Source organism: Aristolochia californica, unplaced genomic scaffold (genome assembly GCF_029961685.1).
Source record: "Aristolochia californica isolate CCGP_79_NKW_82.1479 unplaced genomic scaffold, dmAriCali1.0.hap1 SCAF_7, whole genome shotgun sequence".
Taxonomy (NCBI): Eukaryota; Viridiplantae; Streptophyta; class Magnoliopsida; order Piperales; family Aristolochiaceae; genus Aristolochia; species Aristolochia californica.
This window is the reverse complement of record NW_027182268.1, coordinates 30,574,214-30,598,432: the sequence shown is the minus strand read 5'-3', so window position 1 is coordinate 30,598,432 and position 24,219 is coordinate 30,574,214. Positions and strand designations below refer to the sequence as shown.

The window sequence follows — 24,219 nt, the reverse complement described above, 5'->3', positions numbered from 1 at the left end:
TCTTTGTTTTTATGAATACAAGAGAAGTTGAGTGATGGCTAGATGTTATTATCACTTTCTAAAGGAACAAATTTGTTGATAATTTGGTGTTTGCCCTCGTGAAAGAAATTGGTTCTTGTTCTCTTTTGTTGGTGACTTATTTGGTCTACGGGTTCTTCAAATTACATTGAGTAATTGTTCTTTGGAGAAGGCCTTTTCCCTTGACCTCCATAGTTTACTTGCCTCATCATGGAGATTGGATACAATAGTAATAAGAGTGATATACTCCGTATTACTACAATTCCATTTAGAGGTCTCTCCAATTACATGAGCTGGTCACAATCGGTTTGGAGGGTTCTTATTACTCATGACCTCTTGAGCCATGTTGTTAACTTTCCTCCTCCAATTGATGAAGAAGATGCGTCCTACCACAAGTGGGTTAAGGATGATAACATGGTGATAAGTTGGCTCATTAATAGCATGGAAGAGCAGGTAGCCAATAACGTGGTCCACTTGGAAACTGCCAAGAACATATGGGACACTTGTGCCAAGCTTTACTCAAGCACTGCTTCATTACGAAAAAATATGATGTCTTACAAAACATGCTGCATACGAAACATGGAGATAATATTCACAAATTTTTGGCACAATTTCGAGGTCTTCTTCAAGAATGAAAACTAGCTCAGCCATATTCCACTGATATTGCCGTTCAAGAGCGACAAAGAGAAGCTTTGGCAGCAGCCATTTGCTTGTCGAATATTAAACCATACCTTGAGGTGGCCAAAACTCAGCTTCTAAGTTCTTTTGCTCTTCCATCCTTCGATGATATTAGTGCTACATTACTTCGGATACCGGATCCATCCCCTTCTTCTCCTATTGATGCTTCATCGGAGATGTTCTTTGGCAATCGGGGAACATCTTCCTCAACCTGAGGACGGGGCAGAAATATGAGAGGGGGTCGAACTATGAGAGGGGCTGAAAATAGAGGTTGTAGAATGGGTCAGAATTCTTTCCGTACTAAGCCTCAACTTTGCACTTATTGTGGCCGTCAAAACCACCTTGTGGCATCATGCTGGAAACTTCATAGCAAGCCTGATTGGGCCACAGCTAACCCAATCTGGATTAACATTGAGAAAAATGAAGATAAGGTTGAATCATCATCTAAAAATGTGACTCTTATGGCTGAGGACTCTGCTGCATTTTAGAAAATGAAATGCTTCATGGAATCATCTATTCCCTCATCATCTACTGGTGCCACTACTATTGCCTCAAGTATGCTTTCTTCCTCTTCTTCCACTTCCCCTTGGATCATCTACTCCGGGGCCTCCGAACATCTATCAGGTAACAAACACTTGTTGCAATCCGTATCTCCTTGTTATCCTCATAAATTCGTTACTATTGCTGATGGTACCCAAACCAAGGTCCTTGGCAAAGGTTCCTCCTCTCTTACTTCATCTATTCCCCATCAAGATGTTTTGTTTGTTCCTCAATTTCCTTTAAATTTGCTCTTGGTTAATCAATTGACCAAATAATTAAATTGCCCTATCACCTTCTCATCGTCTTCTTGTGTCTTTCAGGATCTCACTACGAAGCGGGTGATTGGTGGCGGCCATGAAAAGGGGGGTTTGTACTACTTCACTCTTCCACCATTAGCTGCATTATCGTCCACTACATCTGAGGCCCAACTTTGGCACAACCGACTTGGTCATCCGTCTACCCCTTCACTTCGTTATTTGGTTCCATCTATAAAAGAACTTTCTAATTTCAGTTTTTAGGTTTGTCAATTAAGTAAACATGTCAGGAGTACATATTCTCTTCGTCTTACAACTACAGGTATTGCTTCGTTTGAGCTAATACATTCTGATGTATGGGGCCCTTTATGTGTCTCAAATATTTCCCAAGTTAAATATTTTGTCATTTTTGTTGATAATTTTACTCGAGTGACTTGGTTATATCTATTTAAAGAGCGTTCCGAAATTCTTCCTTTGTTTAAAAATTTTCATGCAATGGTCTTGACACAATTTGGGAAGAAAATTCAAACCCTTAGATCTGATAATGCTAAGGAATACATGTCTTATGACTTTAAATCATTTTGTGAGAGTAATGGCATATTCATCAAACATCATGTGCCTATACTCCTCAACAAAATAGTGTTGCTAAAAGGAAGAATCGTCATCTTCTTGAAGTTGCTCGGGGCCTCCTCTACTCCATGAAGGTACCCTATTTCTATTGGCCTCATGCTATACTTACAACATGCTTTCTTATTAATAGGTTACCTTCATCGGTCCTTCATCATAAAACTCCTTACTCTGTGTTATTTAATGGTGAAGATCCTTTTTCTCTTCCTTTGAAAGTGTTTGGATGTACATGTTTTGTTCATGTTACATCCCCACATAAAAATAAACTTGATCCTCGATCTATGAGGTGCATTTTTTAGGGGTACTCTCGCACCCAGAAAGGTTATGTTTGTTATAATCCTACCCTTCAGAGGATGTTTATCTCTAGGGATGTGACTTTCTTTGAGGACACCCCCTTCTACTCCTCCCATGATGCTCCTCCAGGATGGACTTGTCCTTCTACTACTCCATGTCCGCTTGTGCCATTCAATCTTGAAGTGGATCCATCCCCTGATGCACCGATCCTACCTTCACCTGTGGAGTTGTCAGATCCACCTGAGGTAAGTCCTTCTCCTCCTATGTATGGGGCCTGGATTTGATACTCAGCCTATTGCTTTAAGAAAAGAACGTCTCTACTGTACTACTTCGCATCCTATCTCAAATTTTATGTCTTACCATCGCTTGTCTTCCGAGTGTTTTAAGTTTCTTGTGTCCCTTTCTTCTACTTCCGTTTCACAGTCGTATCAAGAGGCCCTGAGACATCCAGGATGGAAGGTGGCTATGGATGAAGAAATGCATGCCTTATACGAAAACTAAACTTGGTACTTGACATCACTCCCAAAAGGTAAAAGACCGATTGGTTGTCGATGGGTTTTTTTGGTGAAACATAATCCAGATGCATCGGTTGCTCGTCTTAAAGCTCGATTGGTTGCTAAGGGCTATACACAGTGCTATGGGATAGATTATGAGGAGACCTTCTCTCCTGTTGCAAAATTGAATTCGGTACGCATCATCTTATCTATTGCTGCTAACTCCTCATGGCCCGTCTATCAGTTGGATGTTAAAAATGCCTTTTTAAATGGTGATATCAGTTAAGAAATTTATATGGTTCAACCACCTGGTTATGTGGTTGAGGGGGAGTCAGTATACCGATTAAAAAAGTCTTTATATGGGCTTAAGCAGTCCCCTCGGGCTTGGTTTGATAAATTTAGTCAAACACTCCTATGGTTTTGTTTTCATCGGTGCTCAGTTGATCATTTTGTATATTATAAAGATACGGTCAAAGGGAAAATATTATTGGCCGTATACATGGATGATATTATCTTAACCGGTGATGATGCTTTGAGAATACAAGAGGTGAAGCAGATGATATGTCAGGAATTTAAGACTAAAGACCTGGGTATGCTTAAATATTTTTTGGGAATAGAAGTTCCTCAATCCAAACATGGGATAATATTGTCTCAAAGGAAATATGTCTTGGATCTCCTTCAAGAAACATGAATGAAGGGTTGTAGACCAGTTGGCACACCTATGGATACAAATGTAAAATTATGTGCCACAAATGAAGAAGATATTGATATTGGCAAATATCAAAGACTCATGGGAAAACTGATTTATCTCACAGTAACTAGGCCAGACATATCATATGTTGTAAGTGTGGTGATTCAATTCATGCACAAACCATAAATTACCCACTGGCATGCTTTAGGGAGAATATTACGTTATCTAAAAGGAGCTCCAAGAAGAGGATTGTTGTGTAAAAAACATAGGCACTTCAACATAGAAGGCTTCTCAGATGCAGATTAAGCTGGATCTCCTGATGATAGAAAATCTACATCAGGATATTGTACTCTGGTTGGGGGAAACTTGGTTATATGGAAAAGTAAGAAGCAAATTGTAGGCCTAGCGCCGAAGCAGAATACAGAGCTATGGCCCATACTATTAGTGAACTTTTATGGGTCAGGACCCTTCTTATCGAACTAAGTTTTTATTAAAAGGGGGTCCATGAATCTGCATTGTGATAATCAAGCAACAATTCATATAACTTCAAATCCAGTTTTTCATGAAAAAACTAAACATATTGAGGTGGATTGTCATTTTATACAGGAGAAGTTTCAAGCAGGAATTATCTCTCTCAAACATGTGTCATCTCAAGAGCAAGTAGTTGATATTCGCACTACACCCATTACATCTAAAATCCTATCGTTTATATGTGGCAAGCTGGGTATTTATGATGTCTTTTCTCCTCCAGCTTGAGGGGGAGTGTTGGAAGATGGGCTCAAGCTCACGAGCTCAAGACAAGAAGTCCACATGTCAAAGGAGTAGCATATGTGTAAAATATGGTACTTTCCATAAAGATGGCATAGAAGTGAAAATATGTGTTCCTTTTATGTCTTTTGTTTTATCAAGTTGTAGTTCTAAGGGCATTGTAAAACTATAAATAAAGGCATTGGCTAAGAGGTAGGGCATTGAAGCACTCTCCTCTCTTTCCACATATTCGTCCAAACCTCATTTTTCTTTTTGACGCAACCCTCTTCTCCCTTAATCCAAACTCTCTCCTTCCACGTTCTTCTTCTTCTCTTCTCCTTCTCTCTTCTTCTTCTTCTTCTTCTTTCTTGTTGATCTAAAGTTGCTTTCATGAGATCCTAAAATCTACACCACATATCCAGGTGGTTATTGCATATAAATTTTCTCCTTAATATCACCATTGAGGAAGATATTTTTAACATCTAGTTGAAAGACAAGCCATTGAGAATTAGCAGCCAGAGATAATAAGAGACGCACCAAGTTGAGCTTGGCGATTGGGGAAAAGTTTCCTCATAATCAATCCCATAATATTACATATAGCCTTTAGCCACAGGTCGAGTTTTAAGGTGGGCCACCATGCCATCCAAATTTTATTTGACAGTGAAGACCCATTTACAGCCTACCAGCTTTTAGCACCATGCTTGGTTCTATTAAAGAGCTGCCATTTTTTATTCTATGGCTGATTTCCATCCTGGATTTTGAATGGACTCTTGATAAGATTGAGGAATAGCAACATAAGAAGTGGAGGCAAGAAATTGACATCAAGATGGTGATAACCAATGTGTAGATAAAAAATGAGTAGTGGGATGAGAGGTAGAAGGTCGGGTGTAGGCCGTAGGTTCTTTCCAAAGAGCAATAAGCCGGGTATTAAATACAGGACCAAAATTAGGGTTACGGAAGGAGAACTTAACTCAAAGGAATTTGGAGACTCCATAAGTGTTGTGTTGGCCAACGCTTAGGTACATCAATATGGCCATGAGGTGCAAATTGTTACAATAGGTATAGGAAACTCATTTGCTAAAAAAAAATAGGTGGGGCACCGGTGGATAGATAAAAAGGTTGATCTTAAAAAAAAAGTGATATCACTAGAAATACATAATTTCTAAAGAGGGATTTTAGTAGACATATCCTTTATGAGTACGAGAATACCCCAAAAAGATATATTGAAGTGCCCTGGGATCCAATTTAGTAGTATGTGTGGAAGTATTATGAACAAAACATGTACACCCAAAAACCCTCAAACGAAGAGAGAACAACTTATCACCAAGAAAAAGACAAGAATATTGTGTTTGTTGACCAAACACTAAAGAAGCTATTAATAAGATAATAGGCTGTGAGAAAAGCATGGGGCCAGTAGAAATGAGGTATATGCATATGATGGTGTAGAGCATTAACAACCTCAAGAAGTTGTCCATTTTGTTGTAGTGTGTAGACACAAGAGGTTTGGTGAATGATGCCTTTGTCTTAGCAAAAAGTTTGGAAGTCTGAAAACAAATATTGCTTGGCATTATCAGAGCGAATAGGCTTTAAGGTAGACACTCATCAATTCAATAGAACAATGAGAATGACCAGTTTTGACACAAGAAAAAGGGGAACCTTTTGAAAACTTGACTAGAAATAAATTAAAGCCAATCATGGGCTGAGACATTTTTAAACACTTGTCAAACTCTTGCTCACATTGTTTATCCATGTTTGTCACACCTTCATAAGCAATAAACTCTTTGTGTTCGACATTCACTATATGTTGAAAGATAAGCTCAAGCCTACATGACCAAGGAAAGCCCACATAACTAAGATTATTATAAGATGGGCTACACGACCAAGGAAGGCCCACAAGATGGGCCCAAGCCCATAAGAAGTAGGACCCACCATGATTACCATGAGCTGGCATCCTTATCACATCAGTTGGAAGATCAAGAGGGACTCACAAAAGTATCTTTATCTTAGGGTCACGACCAAGAAGAGTTTTAGTTTGAGTTATGTTTGTCTTTTATCTATATTGAGTTATTTAATTATGTTAGGACTTAACTTTAAGTGTTAGAGTTTGGGTGTAATTGGGACAAGGGTAGTTTTATTGTAATTGGACTCTAGTACCTTCCTCTATCATAAATAGAGGTTCATGTACTCTAGTTATAACAAGTTATTGATGTTAATGAAGTATTTCACTTTTCCATAAATTCAACATGGTATCAGAGCAGGTTCTGTGAGTTGACTTGGTCAACTCACGAAGGTAATGTGATCCTTTTCTCTAAACCCTAAACCCTAAGTCGTAGTTATTTTTTTTTAGTCCCTACATAGTAGATTTATTTGCTTTTTTTACCTCTATACGTAGTTTTTTATATTTAAAAATATATATTGATAGAAAGATATTTGAGTCTAATTTCAAAATAAAACCTATTTGTTCCAATCAGAGTTATCTACAGAGATATATCAATATTTGAATGAGCGAAGGTCAGATTACAAAAAGGTTCAAGCAGTAGCAGCAATCTTCCGATTCCGAGGTATTTTTTTATATCAAAAACTAGACTTTATATGGAGAAATATATATAAAAAGAAATATCTATAAGTCTATTATTTTACCTATTCAGCCAATTTTTTATTTGAGTTAGCTACAAAGATAAATCGATATTTTAAACGGTAAAGGTCAGATTGAAAAAGAGGTTTGAGCTACAGGAGAAATCTTCAAATTCTGAGGTATTTTATGATATCAATAAAGAGAATTTATATGGATAAATATATATTAAAATAAAGATACATAAGTCTAGTTTCTTACCTATTCAACCAATTCTCAGTATGATTTTTTTATAAGGAGATATTGATCTTTGAAAAGTTAATGGTCATTCTAGAAAAAAATAGGAGAAACAATATTTAGTTCAACCAGATGACAGAGACCGAAATCTATCAGATTATTTATCTTCTAATAATTATATTTTATGAAGATATTTTATAATTTTATGAAAGGTATTTAAGCCTAGTTTAATACGAAAAAATTTCATGTCAATCTGATCTATATTTAAAGATATATTCACATTGGAAGAATCAACGGTCATGCTGGTATTCTGTTGTATTGAAAAATCCGAAATTATGTCAATTGTTTGTGTCACTTTTTCAGATGATATATCAGGAAAATATCTCACTTCTCCCTGGTTTGAGGGCTTATCTATGCATCTATGTTATATAGGCTTATTGCTACATCTATGATATTTGGTTCAAACTGGGATCACTGCCATTACCTCCCAGCTTAAAGGGGAGAAGTAGAAGAAGTACAAGAAAGAGGTACTTTATTCCATATGTTGTGGATGAGTTTATGTGACCAAAATATTCAAGAAAGGGAGAGCACAAAAGATGAAGCTTGTGCATATAAGAAGAAATTTTTATATCGGATTATTTCATGGGTTCTTTTACAAACTTTATTATTTGGTTCATGTTATATGTGTTGGAAGATGGTCGTGTTATATTCAGCTGCAACTATTATGTCTCTTTGGGGACATTATTATTGAAGAAGAGGTGGCCTCATGTCATCATTTATTTTACTTCGTCAAAAAGATGAAAATTATTTGTGGTTAGGAGTCTATGACAGAGGAACTTCATCCCCGTAAAAAAGATCAAAATTATTTGTGGTTGGAAGTCCATGACGGAGGAACTTCATCCCCGTCAAAAAGATCAAAATTATTTGTGGTTGGAAGTCCATGATGGAGGAACTTCATCCCCATCAAAAAGATCAAATTATTTTTGGTTGGAATTCCATGCCGGAGGAACTTATTATTATATCTACGTTATCCTCCCCCCGTATAATGGCTTTTATGTTTCCTACCACTTGAGAGTCGTTGTCTTATGGAGGGACACGGTGGTGGACACTTCAGAGCAATGCCGTTAGACACATTGCCGATAGAAATGGAGTGTGCCCTACATCCAGCATTAGGCCTGGAGTATGAAGCAATGACTTACCAGCTAGGAGTCTTTTTTACTCTCACTTATATAATGTCGTTGGGCCTCAATGAAGGACGCAACATCGTGAGTAATGGAAGATGTGCCATTTTGTACAAAAATGTTCTATACATCATTTGTAGCAAGCTGGGAGTTCATGTTGTTCTCTCACCCCAAGGTTGAGGGGGAGTGTTAAAAGATAAGCTCAAGCCTACAAGACCAAGGAAGGCCCACATATCCAAGATTATTTTAAGGTGGGCCACACGACCTAGGAAGGCCCACAAGATGGGCCCAAGTCCATAAGAAGTATTACCCACCATGATTACCATGAGTTGACATTCTTATCACTTCAGTTGGAAGATCAAAAAGGACTCACAAAAGTATCTTTATCTTAGGGTCACGACCAAGAAGAGTTTTAGTTTGAGTTATGTTTGTCTTTTATCTTTATTGAGTTATTTAATTATGTTAAGACTTATCTTTAAGTGTTAGAGTTTGGGTGTAATTGGGACAAGGGTAGTTTTATGGTAATTAGACTACTACCTTCCTCTATTACAAATAGAGGTTCATGTACTCTGATTACAACAAGTTAGTGATGTCAATGAAGTATTTTACTTTTCCATAAATTCAACACTATATATATATATATATATATATATATATATATATTAAAAACATACACACGAATACAAAGATCTTGATAAATTACTTATAATAGATTCATTGATATCATTGTAGTTATTCAGTATAAGTTAAAGTATCTCCTTGTATGCGATTGGATTGAGCTTTAACTCTCTCTTTCTGTTAAACTTGTGAGTTGTATGAGAGAAAATAAAAAAAAAATTCTCTTGACACACTCAGGGTCTCCTTCATAATTTTGATTGGTTCAATTGAATCTCATTTCCACTTTGTCCATGTAAACTGAACAAAATATTAGTGCTTCATTATCAATATATGCTTTAGCAATCGATCCTTTAGATTGAATTTTATTTTTCAACTTATGAACAAACCTATTGAAGGAGTATATATTTTGTAAAATCTATAACTAAATAAAAAAAACTATTAGTATGATAAGCTAATGTTGGTTACCTCTATATTGAGTTCATCCATTGATATTGTTGTATACCACATGACAATGCTTCTTATGGTAGATGAACCATTAAATGCACCATAACATCGCATAATGCATGTGGGTAAATCATTTCCTTTAGACACAAAATCAAACCAATGTCACTTTGTAGTTTGTTCAAATCATCAACCCTTAGCATCTTTGAGCACAACTCCTTAAAAATGGCACAAAGTTTGTTAGACACCTATTTTCGTTTTAACTTTGAATGTATGTCAGTTGACACACAACATTATGGGTGCTTGTATAAGCTTTCATACTTCTTCCTGTTGATTTTTAGGACTCCATGAATTTAGCTCATGGAGAAGAAGAGAAAGAAACTCATTGGGAGAAAACTAGAGGAAGAAGGGTTATGGAATTGATTGTTCCTAACCCTCCCCCTGAAGCTCTATTTATAGATTTATGAAACTACAATATTATAATAATACCCTTGAACTTAGGGTTTAGGGTTTAGGGTTTTAACCCTGAAATTTAACATAATTACATCAATGCCATCTCTATGAGATGACCCTTTATTTACCATCCTGCCATCACTGTATGTGGGCCTTCTCCTTGATTTGTGGGCCTTGTGCCCATCTTCTACTTCTCTTGGATCCATGGGTCTTTCTTGGTCTTATGGGCTTGGGCCCATCTTCTAGTATACTTTGATATGTGGGCCTTCCTTGGTCCTGTGGGCTTGGGCCTTGTCTTCTAACACTCCCCTCAAACTGGGGGTGAGAGAGCAGTATGATCTCCCAGCTTGCTACAAATGATGTATAAAATATTTTTTGTATAATGTGCCTTCATCATCCAACACTCCCCCACACGCTAGTGCTCTCGTTCATGAGGCCCAGCTGGTATAATATCAGTCAGATTAAATCACTCCTAGCTGCTAAGACATTGCTCTGAAGTGTTCACCTCCACCACCGTGTCCTTCCACAGGACAACGACTCTCAAGTGGTAGAGTAATATATGATATTAATTGGGGGGGAAGCAACATAAATATAATAATAAATTCCTTCATCATAGACTTCCAACCACAAAATTTTAATATTTTTTACAGGGATGAAGTTCCTCCGTCATGGACTTCCAACCACAAAAAATTGATTTTTATGACAGGGATGAAGTTCCTCCGTCCTGGACTCCCAACCACAAATAATTTTGATATTTTTGATGGGGATGAAGTTTCTTTGTCATGGATTCCCAAACACAAAAATTGGATATTTTTTATGAGGATGAAGTTCCTCCGTCATGGACTCCCAACCACAAATAAATTTGATATTTTTGACTGTGATGAAGTTCCTCCGTCATGGACTACCAACCACAAATAAATTTGATATTTTTTACAGAGATGAAGATCCTCTGTCAAGGACTCCCAGCCAAAAATAAATTTGATATTTTTGACGGGGATGAAGTTCCTCCATCATGGACTCCCAACCACGACAATTTGATATTTTTTATGGGGACATAAAATAATGGTATGAGGCTACCTCTTCTTCAGTAATAATGTCTCATCAAAAGAAACACAATAGCAACAGTTGAAATAGGTTTGACTTGGGCCCATTTAACACGACCCAAAATAATCCTTGCTAAATGACCCATAAAATAATCCAATGCACATATATGTTCTAAATAATGTGTTGACCAAGGAATAATCTATCAATTATACAAAAATAATAATCCACCTAGAGAAAAAAATAATTTACCGAGTTGTGTAAAAAAATTGGGCACATTTATCGAGGTAAAAAATAACTGGCCTGAGTCAGGTTGACCCGGACTGAGTTGACTCGGCCCAAGTTGGTCTGGGTTGACTCGATTGGCTGGTGCGGAAACAGTGGTCGGCTGGGAACTTGGGCGCACTGAATAGACTCGGCCGAGTCCGGGTTGCTGAACCCGGCGCTGATTATTTCATGTTTCCTAAGTTAGGAAACATGAAATAAATCAACAGTGCGTCGTCGTCTTCCTCTCTTGAACAAAAAACAGAGATGTCTTCGGAAGGAAGCTTTGCCCGCGAGAGTTCGGATCTCTCAGGGGACGCCATGATCTTCCACCAAAAACGGCAACTCATCTGGCGCCAGAAAGGCAATAAGAGTAAGAAATCTTTCGCTGAGGCTGGCTTCCGAACAGAGCGGAAAAGTAGAGAAAATTTTCCGACAGTAGAGTCATTTTTCTCAGCGCCGACGAACTCTCGGCGGAAAACATCCAAAGACGCACAACACCGAACAGAGTGGTCGTCTTTCCCGTGTGGCTCTGAACAGAGCGGCCGTCATCTTCTTCGGCGACAGAGCCAAACTGAGAACGACGAAAAATATGCAGCAACAAAATTTTTCTTTGAGTCTCAGGTGCAGAGTTGTCTTCCCCGATGACGGTGGGTCGTCTTCCCCGTTAGCCGAACAGAGATACCGCAATACATCTTCTTCCCCGATGCCGATGCGGAATGTAAAAATAGAAACGTCATCGTCGTCACAGGGAAAGAAGGAAGACCACATCGCTGTAAGGTGTGTCGCTGTTGTGGACCAAATAGTGAGTCAGGTTGGGAGACCATGGCTGAGTCAATTACTTTGACTGAGTTAGTTATGTAGTCATTTAGTTTATTTTCATGTTAAATGCCATTGAGGGGCAAAATTATAATTCTCTCTAGAACTTTGAAAGCATCAGCCCTATTTAAGGGACGTCATGGAATGAAAGGGATAAGCAGAAAGTTACAAGGATCTTTGTTCTCCTTCAATGAACCAGGGTCGACATTCCTTTGGAACCCAAGGTGCAGGACTCCCTTTGACGAGCCTGGCTTCTCTTCTTCTTCTTCTTCGTTCTCTTCTTCGTCTTCACCTGCAAATTCACGTTGTGGATCTGGGATCACAACATCTGGTATTAAAGCAGGAACACAATGAGCCAAGAAGAATAGATGGCGATGCACATAGAAATATCCCTAGAAGAATGAATGTTGATGCACAAAGAAAAGGAAAAAGAGAGGGCACGGTGCATCGGCAATGAAACGACGAAAAGAATGCACGAAATAATGCGGGAATGGAGTGCAGTTTATGTCAAAAAATTTCTTGTAAGGAAGCAAATGGATACCCGAGATAAGGTCATACGACCTCAAATCTTCGAGCACGACATCTGCACAGAATTGGTAGCAGAAGCTGTCTCGGACGGACAGAAAGGCCATGGGCCAAGAAATTTCAATCTGACTGAGCAGGAAACTCCAGCGACGACCCCGTCAAAATTGATTTCCGGATCATGAAAATCTAACGAGCAAGACCCTGCACCTCTGAAATCGAAGTCGATATCAACTCCGAAACCGGCCTCAACACTTCCGAAATCAGACAGCGGTAACTCAGATTTTGGGACATCAGAAGGGTATTATGCCAAAACCGCGTCGATAATGGTGCGTTCGACCTCAAAAAACCCCTCCTCACGGCCAACAGAATGTCTCCTAGAATAGGAGAAGGTAACAATTTTGGCGATTCTTCCGACAAGGATGTGTTTCTGAGAGGCCCTTGTCTCGAAAAATCCCCAAGCGGCGATGTTGGGATCTTCTCAGGCCATGGATCTTGTCACCCATCTTCCCTCTCTTCCCTCCAGATTGGCTGTTGACGCTGGAAGAGAACTCCTGTTCTTGGAATGTGTAATGGTGGAAATGGATTGAACCTTGAGGAGGCTCGACCTGGACCTCTGAGGAAGAATCCGACCTAGCTAGAACTAAATGATTCAATGCTTAATCTTCATTCAGCTTTTTTTTCCCAATAAATAGGTTTGGGGACGAAAATACAATTCAGACCCATGTGTCACCATGGTTCACGCAAAATTACATTCAAACCAAACCAAATTCAACATACATACAAAGGAAAATAGCAAAATTTAATTCCTACGTCTGTTGATTACTCGGGATGCTATGGAGTCTATAACATCTCCCCCTCCTAGAGAAAGTGTTTGTCTGCAAGTTTGAAAGAAGGGTAGAGAGTCCTGAAAGCGGCTAAGGGCTCCCATGTAGTGTCAATGGGGTCAGTATCAACCCAATGCACTAGAACCTCCCAATAGCCCTGAATGCGGTGAGCTTGCAACACCTGTGTTGGAGTAGAAAGGACCCGACCCTCATGTAGCGGTGGTAGAGGTGTGTGTAGGAATGGGGAGTCTCCCTGGAAGGCCTTCAATTGGGAGACGTGAAACTCATTATGGATCTTGGCTTTTGGTGGAAGCTGCAAGTGGTAGGTGACTGTGCCAATGTGGCCCAGCACCTGAAAGGGCCCATAATATTTCGGGGAGAGTTTGTACGTTTGGAGGCTGTCAATGAAAACTGCTGGTAATGTTGGAGACGTAGCCACACATAATCCCCTGAAGAGAAAAACACGTCCCGGTATTTCTTATCATAATAGAGTTTCATGACCTTTTGGGCCTCCTGGAGATGAGTGCGTACCTCACTGAACATGGCGTCCCTTTTTGCTAAAGCCCGGTCCAAGGTGGCAACCTTGGATGCACCTGGTTCATACGATAAAAGCCGAGGTGGATCTCTGCCATACACTACCTTGAAAGGAGTAGTGTCGAGTGCGTTGTGGTGTGATGTGTTATAACAGAATTCGGCCCTATTACGATCCCGGGTCATGGATCGAGTAACACGGCATGGGAATTGTGAATCCAGCACTGGTACTGAGTTGCTGGACTCGATAAGGAGGGTTAAAGATCCCTTCTTTTGGTAATCTTCCACCAGTGATCAGTCTCCCTTTTTATGAACTCATTGTAGTGCTAAAGTTATAGCTAGAATGGAATTAATTCAGGTGGAGAGATAAAGGAGGAATACCTATTCTTGCTCACGTAAATCAGGGTTTCAACCCTAATTTGATGCAGCTCGTTCTAGGACTTGAAGGCCTAGCTTAGGGGGACAGCCTTGGCTCACGTTGATGGCTTCCCTAGCTCTGTTTCTGTGATGAATTTCCAACAAGAAGAGTGGTTCTAATCCTTCACGTGAAAGAACTAGAATTCTTCTTTCTTTGCTGCTCATCAAGAGGGAATTGAACCAAGCTTGTTGTTGACGCTGATGATGAGGGAAGACCCGCTCTTTGGGCTCAGAAAAGGGGCAGGAAGCTCCTCTTCTTAGTATAGATGATGAAGGATGAATTTGGGTGAAAATGGATGGCAATGGAGGGTGAAGGATAGGTCGGATTTTTGGAGTAAAACCTAAACTCGAGATCAAGAGGTGATCTCAACCTGTTTAGACTAGGTTATTCTAAAATCTCAAAGCTTACCTATTTCATTCATACCTTTCCCTTAAATAGGTCACGTCAAGGAGTTTTAGGGTTAGGGTTACAATAATTCCCCCTAATGCCCTTACATATAAAGTAATTATAAATAACTCCTACTTAAAACAATTTAAGAAATAAATCCTACTCAAAAAAATATAAGAAATAAATCCTATTGAGTGAGTTGTTGTTGTCTCCTTCGTTGTGTGACTCGGTGTGCTATTGAGTCCACAATAGGCCCATGCCAGCCACTGAACCCACCGTTTAGGGGAGTCCCCCACAAAACAATGGAGATACATCTCAAGCTTCCTGTTGACCACCTCAGTCTGTTCATCAGTCTGTGGGTGGTAGGCGGAAGAGATCGCCAATTTGGTGCCTTACAGCTTAAAGAGTTCTTTCCAAAACATACTAGTGAAGATGGTGTCCCTGTCACTGGTAATGGACGTAGGCAACCCATGTAACCGGACAATATTATCCATGAAGAGCTGAGCCACATGAGCTGTTGTGTAGGGATGCACCAATGGGAGGAAATGGCCATACTTGGAGAAGCGTTCAACCACTACAAATATAACGGATTTGCCTGAAGAAGTGGGAAGGCCATCAATGAAGTCCATAGAAATATCTGATCATATCTGTGATGGTAGCTGAAGAGGTTGGAGCAACTCTGCTGGACTTAATGATTCGGCCATGTTCCGTTGACAAGTCCGACAAGCTGCCACATACTATGTTACACTTCTCTTCATACCCTTCCAAATAAATTCACGACTGAGGTGGAAGTATGTTTTATGTCTACCCTCATGTGTACTATCATGGAAAGAGGTTAAGATGCTGGTAATGAGTAGCGAGGTGGGGTGTAGAAAAATCCTATTTTTGAACAGGATAAGACGATCCTGGATCGTCCAATGGCTATCCGAGGTCCCCTGCTGAATATCATGATATAAGGCAATGAGTTATGGATGTTGATGTGTCTCCTCCCTAATAGAGTCCAACAAAAGACTTCTGGGCTGACTAATAACTTGCAATTGTGGCTTTGGAACGTACTAGTGAGACAAGGCATCGGCCCCCACATTCAGATTGCCAGATTTATACTCAACGGTAAAGTCAAACCCCATCAGTTTACTCAACCAGTGCTGCTAAGGAGAGGTGGTGAGACGCTGCTCAAGAAGATACTTCAGGCTTGAATGATCAGTCCGAATAAGAAATGGGCGCCCCAAGAGATAGGGCCTCCAATGCTGGATGGCTTTAGCTAAACCGATCAATTCCCTTTCATAAGCCATGAGTTTGTGATGGTGTTGGCCAAGCTGTCGGCTGAAATTAGCGATCGGGTGGCCTTGTTGCTGTAACACTGCACCTATACTTCCGCCCGAAGCATCACATTCCACTACAAACAACTCATCAAAGTCTGGTAGTTGCAAAACCGGGGCTGAAGATAAGGCTGCCTTCAACTGCTGAAAGAATGATCCGCTGTCTCGGACCAGCTGAAAGCATTTTTCCTAAGGAGATTGTTGAGCGGTGCTGCAATCTGTCCGTAGCTGCGGATAAATTTTTTGTAATAACCAGCGAGACCCAAAAGTCCTCTTAACGTTGTGATGGATATGGGAGGAGGCCAGTCTGTGACGGCCATAATCTTGCTCTGGTCAACCTTCACCCCAACTGCAGAAATAACGTGGCCCAAGTATGCCACCGCGGGTGTGCACTTAGAACATTTGGACTTGTTTAAAACCAAATGAAGTGAACGTAGGAGAGTAAATACCTGGTGAAGGTGCTGAAGGTGCTCGTCCCAATGTTTGCTATACACCAATATATCATCAAAAAAGACTAGAACATATTTCCGTAAGATAGAGCTAAATACCTCATTCATGAGAGCCTGGAAAGTGGATGGCGCATTGGAGAGACCAAAGGGCATCACTAGGAACTCGAAATGCCCATGGTGCATGCGGAACGCGGTATTCTCCACATCTGAAGGATGAACTCTAATCTGATGATAACCAGACTTCAAGTCCAGCTTTGTAAATATAGTGGCACCATGTAACTCATCTAACAGCTTGTCCACCACAAGAATGGGAAATTTGTCTTTAATTGTGTTAGCATTGAGCTGCCTATAGTCCACACAAAATCCCCAGGACTTGTCATATTTTTTTACCAGTAACACCGGGGATGTGAAAGGAGACCTGCTAGGCTGAATAATTCCCTGGGCTAGCATATTTTGGGAGTGTCTCTCAATTTCATCCTTCTGTAAGTGGGGGTAACGGTAAGGCTGAACCACCACAGGTTTTGTCCCCAGTTTCAATCTGATGCGGTGATCACAGTGGCGAATAGGCGGAAGAGTAGCAGGTTCCTGAAATAAATCTTCAAAGTCTATAAGTAATTGAGATAATTTATAGTGCTTGACGCTCTGGACCTGAACTGCCTGAAGTGTGTAGGGCACAGTGGCATGTGTGCCATACAAGGTGATCTGACGTTGGCCCTTTGTGAAGGTCATGGTCTGGGCCTGAAAATCCCACAAGATAGGCCCCAACATCTGGAGCCATTTAACTCCGAGTACCAAATGAAATCCTGCCAGTGGAATCACCAAGAAATTGGCAATAAAGGAGTGACCCTCAATACAAAGGGGGTGGTTGTAGAGATACCCACATTGGAAATTTTGGCCCCACTGGCCACTGCGACTGAGAGGCCTGTTTTCTGCTTGATTACCAACCCAAGCTGTTATGCCGCTGGCTGACTTATGAAGTTGTGCATGCTGCCAGAGTCAACTAAGGCTAGTAACTGTAGATAGTACAACTTGACCCGAACTTGCATTGTGTTGGAACTGTGCATGCCAATCATGGCATGGAGTGAAATAGCTGGGGCATCTTGTTCTGTCTCAACTGTCTTCTTTTGGGAGTATTTCCTCAGTATCCTCACAGAGATGCAAACTGAATAATCTCTTGCATATGTGACCTTGGACATACTGTTCATCATAATTAAAACAAAGACCCTTTGTCCTCCTCTGTTCCATCTCTTGTCTATTCAATTTTTTATGTATGGTACTGGTAGCGTGGAGGAAGAAATCTCTACACATGGAGTTGCATTGTGTCCAGTACGTGGAGGCCCTGAATAAGGTGAGGGTGCAGTGGTACTCACCCTACTTGGCCAAGCTGGTCTACAGACTATGGATTCCTTCAGAACTCATTGTTTAGTATCAATGGTCCTGGCCAAGTTCATAGCATGGTCCAAATCTCTAGGTTTGTGTAATTCAACCTCCAGACGCAGGGCCTCTATCAAGCCACCAGTAAAGTGGTTAACATACTGGGAGGGCGTGACATTGGTACTGGCTCTGGCCAAGCGTTCCTGAAGATCTTTTGGTACACTTCAATTGTGCCCATCTATTTCAAATTCACCAATTCGCCCAACAGATTGCTACAGGCTAGAGGACCAAACCTCATCATGCAAGATTGTTTAAATACACCCCAATCCAGAACCAAATGTTCATTTTTGAATTGGTGGAACCATAGAAGTGTTTCATCGAGCATATGAAATGCGACCAACTGGACCCGGTCATCCGTCGGTGTTTTTTTATGGTAAAATAACTGGTCACATCGGTGTAACCAGATCAAGGGGTCCTTAGACCCATCAAATGTAGGAAAGTCCAATTTCACATACCCGGGAACCGAATTAGGGGCAGTACCGTGAGGTCCCAATGGGGGATGTGGGTGGCGCAACTGTGGTGGGTGGTGCTCTGCCGGTGGTGTATAGCTTCCCGACTGCGGCCATCGAAGCCCACTATCTTCCTGTCGCCAGAGGAAGAGCTGGATTGATGCTTCCATGGCTGCCATGACCGAACGCAGGTCAGCAGTGGTCTAAAAAACCTCGTCAATGGATTGATATTGAGCCTCTGTCCTCTGAAGATTTTCCTCAATCCGTTGACGCATATCCTCTGGGGAAGAGGAATCCCCAAGGGTGGACCTGTCTGATACCAAGATGTTGGGATCTTCCCGGGCCATGGATCTTGTCACACCCTTCTTCGCTCTCTTCCCTCTAGATTGGCTGTTGCTGGAAGAGAACTCCTGTTCTTGGAACGTGTAATGGTGGAAATGGATTGAGCCTTGAGGAGGCTAGACCTGGACCTCTGAGGGAGAATCCGACTTGGCTAAAACTAAATGATTCAATTCTTAATCTTCATTCAGCTCTTTGTCCCAATAAATAGGTTTGGGGATGAAAAAACAACTTAGACCCATGGGTCACATGGTTCACTCAAAATTACATTCAAACCAAACCAAACCAAATTCAACATACATGCAAAGGGAAATAGCATAATTTAATTCCTACGTCTATTGATAACTCGGGATGCTATGGAGTCCATAACAGGCGAAACCAAAAAGGGCTGCTCTTCTCCATCAAACACAGAGGAGGCTCCATCGACGCCATCGGAAACAAGTCCGATGGGATTTGACTTCCGGCCACCACCTCTCACTCTCAATCCAGTTCTCAACAGCCCAGCGGGGATCCCACTTCAATGTATTTTGGGGTAAGCTCCTGAAACGCCGTCAAATTTTATGTCTATATGAATTTTCTATGGGGGTGAATGGGCTCTAAGGGGCTGAGCAACGTGTTAGGTTCTTCCCTTGCCATGGAACGAGTCACCCTTCTTTCCTCTCTTCCCTCCATGGATGATCTTGACGTTGGAAGAGAACCCTTGTTTCTTGAACGAGTAATGGTGGAACTCAATTAGAATGAAGGAGCTTTGGAGGAAGCTCAACCTTGGACCTCAAAGGGAGAATCTGACCTTGACCTCTGAGGGAGAATCAGACCTGTAAAATATAATTTTCTCAATACTTGCCTCTCTTTTCCTTCACATCCCCCTAAATAGGGTTGAGGACAAAAATACAAAGATGACCCACTAGGTCAAGTGGTTCACGCCACATTACACTGAACCAACCCAAAGTAAACCAAACCAAATAAAGTAAACCAAACCGAATTGAAATTACATGAAAATTAAATTGACATAATTTAATTCCTATGCCTATGGATAACTCGTGATGCTATGGAGTCCATAACACAATGCTGCTCGAATTTTTGGCATGGTGGTTTTCTGTTCCGAGAGGCAGAGAAATCAGAACCATTTCGATGCATTTCTGGCTTGTGTGTATGCATCCTGATATGGAATTTTTCACCCAATTCAATGTCACTTATGGTCCACTTATGCTCTCTGTTTCTAAGAGGAATTCTGAATCAGATTTTGGTCGGTTTTTTGCATTTGCTGCTTTGAATGGTGAGAAACAAGTTGATGTTCACCCAATTCGAGCCATGAAGTTCTCTGTGTTCCCTATTGTGCGTGTTGATGCCACAAAAGTTTTTGAAGGAGTCTTGTATTTGGTGCTGGTTGCAGCAGACCAAACGTTTGCAGTTTGGTTCGAAGAGGATGTGCAAGTTCTTTTAAAAAAAATCTAGCAAATGTTGGCCCCACACAAGGACTATGTAGTGACAGACTCAACTGCTGTGGCATTAGCCATTCTTGTTCATTTGTTTGCTGGAAAAGTTCCTCAATCATCTAAAATCATCTATGCGATTAGCTGTCTTCCTGTGCTATGGTCATTTGCTGCCAATTCTTCAATGAGATCAATGTGTAGACCTGTTATTTGTCACATGATTCAAATTCTGAAGTTTCTTGCCATGAGCATGGAGGATCTTTCCTGAAAATCAAAGGGCATGGGCAACCCTATGCTGTTGCTGATAGTGAGGGTGGACCTATTCCAAATGATTTGTATCTTGGTAAAACTGCAAAAGGGCACAACCCTCGTGCTTTCGTGTTGACAGGTCCTAATATGGGTGAAGATATCAAACGTGGTCCCTGTCCACAAGTTTACTCAGGTCTTCATTCTCGTATTGGAGTAGTGCATCATATCACTAATGGTTTCTGTTGGACATTGCTTCAATGTATTCAGGGTGACCACAATGTTCACTCTACAAGAAAGTTGGCACAAATGGCAGAATGCAATACAAAATTAGCTATTGCTCTTACTATGATGGAGGAGTGTTTTCTACACATGCTGGGTCCCAGAACAGACATCTCCATGGTACCTGATTTTAATACAAAGTCTCTGTCATGTCTTGTTACGATATGTGATTCTTTGGAAAGTGATCTAAAGCTGATTGATGTTGTTGAGTTCATTGGAGTTTTCACTTTTGATCCAGAGTTTGTTGTTCATAAGACTGATTCAGATGAGCTCATGCTTGGCCTGTGTGATGATGCTTTGGCTCATTTGCCTCCTAGTAAGGTTCCACGGCTGCATTGTTTAATACATCGAAAGCTTGCTCTTTAGGATTTCCTTATTGGCTCACATGTCACTGAGCCAAAACCCAGTTTGATAAGAGGGATTCGAGACACATTGCTTAGACATCTTACTTCTGTTCTTGGCACTGATGGGGTAGTAGTTCAATGCATAGTGTTGCATCTTTTGTCTAGGGTCCATGCTAGAGTTGATTCTGTTGCAATGGGGAAGTTGTCATTGAACCTCTGTGGTATTATTGCTGAGAGTGTTGCAATTTTTGTTCGCCAACTTATTTTGTGACCCAGAGTATTCTGCCATTCTCCTAATGTATGCCCCTTGATGGATGCCATATTCTGACATGAGAACTAGGTTAATTATAATAGAATAACCTTTATAATTGTGTTATAGGTGGTTACTTATCGGTTTTCAAATGAAATGAGCATTTATTGAATTTGGCATTAATCACTGTCGATATTGCATATTTCTCTCTCCTGAGTTATATTTCATTATTTTTTAGTCTTATTTCTTCCTGAAATGCTTTTTATAGATTCAATTATGGAATTTCAGGAGAATTTGGGTGGAGAAGAAGATATTTACCAAAATGCCCTTAGTGAAATGGAGGTAATTTCTAGGGCAAATCATTTTAAAATAAGAAAAATCATATTTAAAGGAAAGGTAAGCGTCGAACAAAGGGAGGAAGGCAGCGTGAAGAGAAAGAGAAACGGAGACCAAAACAGAGGTTTTTTGACCGGAAACAGGGGAGGACCCGAGAGGAGTTCCCCACCGTCGTTCGCCGGGCCAATACCTTCCGTCGCGCCACCATCGTCCACCGCCGTCCACTGCCGTCCAGCAACCGAGAACAAACCCGAGGAGAGCTCGAGAGAGTCTCCGTAGAGGTGAGTTCGACAGTCGTCGCTCGCCAGGCCGAGAAGTGATCCGAGAGGGCTTCTCCGGTGCCAACTCCGCTTTCCGACCATCCTCCGGCGTCGTTTACATATTCCGACCAGTCCCGGAGCCATTCCGACTCCAACCGAGACTCGAGAGAGCCGGTTAGAGAACGTCAGCTCTGTTTCGCTCTTCGCCGGACGTTACCTCCGTCCGTCGGCTTCTAACCGTCGTCGCCGGCGTTGTCTCTACCTCCGGCCACTCACTATTGCTACCCGACGCCACCAATTTCCGAAAATAGCAGCACCCGTGAGAACGAGTTGCTGCCCGAGCGAGAGGAGGAAGAAGGGGAGTAATTCGTCATTATTGAATTTAATTTTTCATATAGTTTGAACTTAGGTTTTGAATGTTAATTGAATCTGATTTGATAATTAAGGTTTATTTAAGATTTGTTTTCTTGATATTTGATTAAATTAGCTAATTAGGGTAAGATTATAATTGAGGTTGGATTTTGGTATTTTAATCCGATTTCTGTCTTTAACTCTAGGCGCCCGAGAGGGGCTAGACGCAAGGATTGAGAATCCGGATTCATGGTTACGTGGCGCTCGAGAGAGGCACGAATCACGATAAAATCCAAAGTTGATAATTTTAGCATCATCACAATAGGAAATTGATTCTCTGCATTCTATTGTATCCGATCTTTGTCATTAACTCTAGGCGCCCGAGAGGGGCTAGACGCAAGGATTGAGAATCCGGATTCGTGGTTACGTGGCGCTCGAGAGAGGCACGAATCACGGTAAAATCCATAGTTGACGTTTCCTGTTGTACAAGTAGTTAATTAAATTATTGCTTGATAATTTAGGAAGTAGTTAATTAAATTATTGCTTGATAATTTAGGAAGTAATTAATTAAATTATTGCTTGATAATTTAGGATATAATTAGTGTTTAGTTCAGATTAATTCATCATATTTGGTTAGGCTAGTTGACTGAAAAATACACAAAATTCAATCCTCCCTGTGGATATGACCCTCGCTTACTGCTAGATTACATGAACGATTCGTACGCTTGCGAGGTATAAAAGTCGATGTAACTAAAATTCTACATTAAGTTTTTGGCGCCGTTGCGGGGGAGGCACGTATTAAGCGTATTTCTTTGTTCTCCATAGTCTTAGGTTAGATTTTTTTATTTTTTTATTTTTATTTTTATTTTTATTTTATTTTATTTTATTTTTTATTTTTATTTATATTTATTTTTCATAATTTTAGTTTGGAATTTTTTTTTAATTTTTTTTGGAATTATTTTTATTTCTTCTAGTTGGTTCATATTTTTAGTAGCGAGTTTGTTAGCTTAATTTGATAGTTCATTTTGTTTCTTTTTGTGTTTTTATGCACGGGCGCCGCTCCCTAGGTGGACCATTAGCTCCCTTTGTTGAAGAGGTAGAACATATTTGTAGGAAAACACCCGAAGTCAAGTTAGGAGCTACCATGGCCAATCAGGGCGAACCATTACAGTTACCTGCAACAGGTGACCGTAGAGCCCTGAGGGATTATTCTATCCCATCCCACTTCACATCACCTTCTTGCATTATATTGCCACCCACTACTGCCGCCAGTTATGAGTTGAAACCGGGTGTGATCCAACTCCTCCCTACATTCTATGGGTTGGAGAAGGAGGACCCATATTACCACATCAAGGAATTCTTAGATATTTGTGCAACTTTTAAATTCCAAAATTTCTCAGATGACTCTATCCAGTTAAGACTTTTTCCATTTTCACTTAAGGATAAGGCCAAGTCTTGGCTTAATTCCTTAGAGGTGGGCAGCATTACTTCATGGGACATATTAGTCACAAAATTTTTGTCCAAGTACTTTCCCATTCAGAGAACTACAACCCTCAGGAGAGAAATCTCCAACTTTATGCAGCAGGAGGGTGAACACTTTTATGAGGCTTGGGAGAAATGGAAGGATTTGATCCGTAGGTGTCCGCATCATGGGTTTGAGAAATGGCATTTAGTGCAATACTTTTATCAAGGTCTTACACCTTAGGCTAGATCCATGGTAGATGCAACGAGTGGTGGGAGTTTGAAGGGTAAGAGTGCTAGTGAGGCGTGGGACTTCTTTGAAACGTTGAGTGATCAATCTCATCAATGGGGTTCATCATTTAATGTTGATAGGAGATCCCATGAAGCCAAAAGAGGGGGTCTTTACGAGGTTAGTGAAACACCCATGCTCATGACCAAGATTGAAGGGTTGACTAGAAAAATTGATGCCCTTATGGTGTCCAAGAGTTCACCTTCTCCTAACCCATCTACTGTCTGTGCCATATGCTCTGGTTCATCTCATCCCACACAAATGTGTCCATCTAGTTCATCCTACCCAGAGCTCATTGAGGACTTGAATGCAGTCCAGAATTT

At 40.7% G+C, this 24,219-nt stretch overlaps 1 non-coding gene across 1 annotated transcript; it reads right to left on the bottom strand.

The window, feature by feature from the left end:
• Positions 1 to 23,695: 23,695 nt before the first annotated feature.
• Positions 23,696 to 23,802, bottom strand: LOC137937901 (small nucleolar RNA R71). The gene has a single exon (XR_011109688.1). It is a non-coding gene; the product is annotated as a small nucleolar RNA R71 (small nucleolar RNA).
• Positions 23,803 to 24,219: the final 417 nt, after the last annotated feature.